The sequence below is a fragment of the Sinocyclocheilus anshuiensis genome, unplaced genomic scaffold (assembly GCF_001515605.1).
Source record: "Sinocyclocheilus anshuiensis isolate Anshui unplaced genomic scaffold, SAMN03320099.WGS_v1.1 scaffold863, whole genome shotgun sequence".
NCBI lineage: Eukaryota > Metazoa > Chordata > Actinopteri > Cypriniformes > Cyprinidae > Sinocyclocheilus > Sinocyclocheilus anshuiensis.
Genome location: NW_015547725.1, coordinates 417708 through 423952, shown reverse-complemented (window position 1 = coordinate 423952; position 6245 = coordinate 417708).

The window sequence follows — 6245 nt, the reverse complement described above, 5'->3', positions numbered from 1 at the left end:
TGACAGAATTTTCATTTTTGGGTTAACTAACCCTTTCATTCTGTCCGATCTCCTCAGCACCGTGATCCCCCTCAGCAGCGAGGGCTCTCTGACAGTGTGTCCCTCCTTCCTCCCGGGTTTCGGCACCAATGTAACAAAGTTCGTAGATCGGGAAGAAGGAGGCAGGAACCAACAAACATTTAAACATTTAAAGCTCTATAGGTGTTGAGGGGGCATTTTTTGATATTTAGTTTTGAACTCTATTCAAAACAAGGATGGCCCTGTGTGCAGCACACTTGGTAAAAGCACGGAAAAAGAATCATGGTGCAACATTGAGCAGATCTAAATTTAATGCTGCAGTCAAGACTTTCCGTTTCATTTTCATTTTATTCGTGACAGCCGTTGGATTTAATTTAACTGTACAGCAGCATTTTTGTCCATGGCCCTGTCACAAATCACACCCTAAACCAGTGATCCTCAGTGATTTAGCTCTAACCCTAATCAAACACACCTGAGTATGCTAATCAATGTCTTCAGGATCATTAGAAAATCACAGGTAGGTTTATTTGATAAGGGTTGGAGCTAAACTCTGCAGGAAAGTGGATCTCGCGAGCCAGATTTGAGGATCACTGCCCTACGGTCTCGTGGACTTAACGGACATGCGCACGCGGCGGCCATTGTAAGTCCAGAAGAGCGCAAGTGTACATGAACTGTGCCTCTTGGGACAGGGCCCACGTGTGTTGCCATAGTTTTTACAAGCGGAAACCGATAGCGTGGATATTACATAATTGATAGGCGACAATGAACCGGGATGAGTATCATCGCCTCACACTCCATCCCAGTAGGTGGCGGAATATGCACCAAAAGCTGGTTTGCCAACCTCCATTAAACATAATAATAAGACGAAGAAGAACCGTGATGAGCCATTATTTAAAACTGGAATTTCTCTGGATTTACAAATCCTTGGGAACTTTTGGGATAACGTAAGAACACAACTGCATGAAATAGATCACACTGTGCAAGTAGTTTTTGGATGATTTATTACAAAAATCTTACATATTGAGCCTTTAAGCCAAGCCGAGCCTTTGTTTATTGTTTTTCTGCTGACTTTTTGATTTAATAAACAGCACTTGGGTTCACATTAGCTCGCCTTCAGTGGACTTTTGTTACAATCTGTTGCAGCTTGTGTATCTTCTTATGTCTGTCTTCATTGGAATCCTAGAGTGTTCGATAGAAAGTCTAATATATTTTTCTCTGGAAATCTACACTGAAAAAAGAAGAAAAAAGAAATTGCTAGTAAATTTCACAAATAATAAAAAAAAAAACAGCAAATAACATGACATTTTCAAATAGAAATACTGAAATAGCGTCTTGTGAAAGATACTCCAATAATTTTTGTTTTATTTACAACTTTTTATTTACAGTGTACATAGTGACACACTTGTGGAATATTCCTCACATTAAACCGACGGGAAAAAAAAAAAAAAACTTTTGTGCTTTACAACATGTTCAGGTTTTTGTTACTGTTGTCATAAGAATATTTTTTTTAAACCATGTTTTACCGTGGCTAGTAAAAAATATCAGTGGCAGAGAAATTCATCTGACCTAATTGGACAATTAATACACTAATTAAGTAGAAATCCTGTCTGTATTCATTTGAACCAGCACAGGTCATATCCGTTGTGATTACACCCGTTTCTCTGAAAACATTAACCACTGCTGCATCCTAATTCGCATACTATCCGTCCTAAATAGTATTCAAAATTAGAATTAGTATGTCCCAAATCATAGTATGTTGAAATGAGTATTCCAAAGGTACCCGGATGGTTTACTGCTTCTGGTAGAAATTCGTGCAGATCCGTGCACACTGTAACGGCTAATATTGCCCACAACACATTGCGCGGTGGACGAGGATTCGATTAGAACTACAAACATGCATGAAAAGTGTTTAAAAAAAACTACAAACATGGCACATATGCAAGACCGACAGACAGGTTTGAGTGAAAATAATCAATATCTAACTTGTTGAAAAAAATATTTATTGAATTTTATCTGCGTTATATTTCATCTGCAGCAACACTGTGAACTTTATAATGATACGTTTGGTCATTAACTTTTAAATGCATCATTATGCAAACACATGAGCAGAGTTCTCGGCATGATGGATCCACGACTGGCAGATCAATGTGCCTCTTCATTTCTCTCCAATACGGTAGAAAATTAAATTAAACGAAATATGGATAAAAAAAAAAAAACAGCAAATAACATGACATTTTCAAATAGAAATACTGAAATAGCGTCTTGTGAAAGATACTCCAATAATTTTTGTTTTATTTACAACTTTTTATTTACAGTGTACATAGTTACTTTTTCTTCACAAAAAGAGTACATACTTTTAGGGCATAGTATAAGTAGGCGATTTGGGACGCAGCACACGTGTGACCACCAGGTAAAGCTATCGTCTGATAAGTCAGTCTTGTAAAGTATTTGGCTCTGTGCAGGCTCTGACGCACATTAGATGATGCTGTCCTTGGATAGTAAGCCTCTGAACTCTGCCAAATCACCTTGCTATCAACCTGCAACTTTACAGGCAGCAAGCTTAAGCTAAATGGTGTGGGACCTTATGATAATGGCTCTATTGCTGGGATGGGTAGATCTTTTACAGCCAGACCCGAAATGCATAAAGAGGGGAGGAAATGGATAAGATAATAGTTATTTTAATAAGGTTAGAGGTTGCACAGAGTTTTAAGAGCTGAGAAAGTGCAATCAAACAAAAGCATCTCTTATCTTGCACTGGTCTGGACTACATACACACTTATCAGCAGTAATTAAAGATCCCGAGATAAAATTTTGTATCCAAAATACATCAACAGGCAATAGTTTCCCTTGTGAATTTAGCATAATTTTAAAAGAGTACTTATTATGGAAATAATGGACTTTATATATATATATATATATATATATATATATAGACATTTTCAAATAGAAATACTGAAATAGCGTCTTGTGAAAGATACTCCAATAATTTTTGTTTTATTTACAGTGTACATAGTGACACACTTGTGGAATATTCCTCACATTAAACCGACGGGAAAAAAAAAAAAAAACTTTTGTGCTTTACAACATGTTCAGGTTTTTGTTACTGTTGTCATAAGAATATTTTTTTTAAACCATGTTTTACCGTGGCTAGTAAAAAATATCAGTGGCAGAGAAATTCATCTGACCTAATTGGACAATTAATACACTAATTAAGTAGAAATCCTGTCTGTATTCATTTGAACCAGCACAGGTCATATCCGTTGTGATTACACCCGTTTCTCTGAAAACATTAACCACTGCTGCATCCTAATTCGCATACTATCCGTCCTAAATAGATCTTGCACTGGTCTGGACTACATACACACTTATCAGCAGTAATTAAAGATCCCGAGATAAAATTTTGTATCCAAAATACATCAACAGGCAATAGTTTCCCTTGTGAATTTAGCATAATTTTAAAAGAGTACTTATTATGGAAATAATGGACTTTATATATATATATATATATATATATATATATATATTAGTAGTGTAATTAGTAGTAACTTAAGAGTGTTTTTTTTATTGACTTAAGTAGAACTTAAGTGCGTCTTTATATGTAATTTCATAACTTTTGTCTAATATGGGTAAAGGGTATTGTAAGCTAAAATATACTTTAATGTCACTTCTATTGAAACTTGTTTGTCATGTATTTAAATATATTTCTAATTACACATTTGTAATAATGAAGTTGCAATTTACTACATTTAAAACTTCAAATGTACTGTAATATAAAAAACACTACAGTTAAAATTATAATCAAATACTTTACATGTGCTTTGTCAACACATCAAAATAAAGCATGACAAAGCTCGCCAAAATTTTATTAAACATAATGATTTAATTTATTAGAATAATATATCAATATATTACTGTAGTTTGATTGCTACAAAGCTAACAGCAGAATGGTGATTTTGTTTCATCATGTCAGTTAATGGAATGCTTTCATGGTCAGAAGGAGATATGAAGTAGGAATATTCCATATGCAACTTTGAATAGAATGCAGCAGAAAACCCATGACATTGAGATGTTTTCAGCATTAATAGGCTCTTCTGTCGGGTTCTGCGTGATTATACTGGGAAAACAAGACGGATGAGGAATAAAAAACAAATACATATAATCAAATTGGTTCACAAACCACCCACAGCACAACTTAACCAAGTCATAGTGCTTTTAGCACTACATTGGGCATATTCCTTCTCAGTATACACACCACTGCAAATTAGACTTAATATAGATTGTACCTTATTCACGAAAGTCAAGGCAATTTGCCTGCCTCAAATAACTTTTATTACCACCCACAGAAAGCAGGCAGTAAATATAATTTTAATTAAGTGATGTTTGTGTACATTTGTGACTGTGGCAACAGTAATTCATCAAATCATAATCAAGGCATATATCCAGACACACTGTATAAGCAAGCCCACCTTAAGTATTTTAAAGAGTTGATTAAAGTGCCTTAAATGCTCAGTTCCATTCCAAGTGGATTGTGGATTAATTTGATTCAGTTAAAGAAAACATTTCTAGGTACAGACAGAAATTTAATTAATACAAATAATAATGTCACGGGCCACGTGGACCAATAGGATTGGCGTTTTTTTCACACATGCTTCAGTCATGCTGGCGATGCTGGAGAATCTGGAGTAACAGAGAGAGCGTCCTCTTCGTATGAACGGGACCAGATACTGAATTCAGAATAGCATACTAGCTTACTACTCCAGTATGTCATCTTTATATGGCAGTAATGGCTATAGTATGCTAATGCTATTCGGAATCAAGCCATTCATTTCAGGTCATAGAGCCTCTATGATGTCATGGTGCGTAAGATTTTGGAGACTCCATATTGGAGACTCCAAAAGCAGCCATAAATTCTGACAGGCATAACATTATGACCACCTACCTAATATTGAGTTGGCCCCCCTTTTGCTACCAAAACAGCCCTGACCCGTCGAGGCATGGACTCCACTAGACCCCTGAAGGTGTGCTGTGGTATCACCAAGATGTTAGCAGCAGATCCTTTAAATCCTGTAAGTTGCGAGGTGGGGCCTCCATGGATTGGACTTGTTTGTTCAGCACATCCCACAGATGCTCGATTGGATTGAGATCTGGGGAATTTGGAGGCCAAGTCAACACCTCAAACTCATTGTTGTGCTCCTCAAACCATTCCTGAACCATTTTTGATTTGTGGTAGGGCGCATAATCCTGCTGAAAGAGGCCACAGCCACCAAAGAATACAGTTTATGTGAAAGGGTGTACATGGTCTGCAACAATGCTTAGGTAGGTGGTACGTGTCAAAGTAACATCCACATGGATGGCAGGACCCAAGGTTTCCCAGCAGAACATTGCCCAAAGCATCACACTGCCTCCGCCGGCTTGCCTTCTTCCCATAGTGCATCCTGGTGCCATGTGTTCCCCAGGTAAGAGATGCACACGCACCCAGCCATCCACGTGATGTAAAAAAGAATCCTGATTTGTCAGACCTGGCCACCTTCATTCATTGCTCCATGGTCCATTTGTTTTTGGGCTCTGAAATGGATTTATATTTCCCTTGTCTGTTGTCTTTGATGCCACAGCTCAGGATAGACACAAGTGAAGGGTTTGCAATTGTGTGTGTTCTTGTATTCCATCAGCCACTCATTTTCCTGCAGCTCTTCAGTGATTAGTCACAAGGTTCCAGTTCAGATGGTTGGTTAATTGAGGACCCATGAGCAAAGATGGTCATTTCAAATGATTTTTCTCATTTCAAATCAATTTCACTTGCATCAGATGTTTTATATAAATGAGAATGTTAATGGTTAGCTGTCCAGTTTTTATAGAGCTCTTTGTTTTTTAACATCCTTTTCTAGGGTGACCAGCTGTCCCTGTTCTTCTGAGCCAGTCTCTATTTTTGGTGGCCTGTCCCGGTTGGACCTGTCCTCGGAAATGTTCCAATTTTTTTTACTGTGCATTCAACACATCCTGCAAAGTAAAATAATAAATAATTTACTAGATACTGTTTAACAAACATGCTGTTTAAAACATAGTAAATATGCTTGTTTAATTAAACATGTTAGTTTAAAGCACAATGTCATTGATACAGTTAAAAAAATACACAAAATATAAATATACAAAAATGGTCAAAAATATCTTTCCATTATAGATTATATGGTTGTTCTGGTGCGACTTCACAAAATCAGCAAGGTAAATAT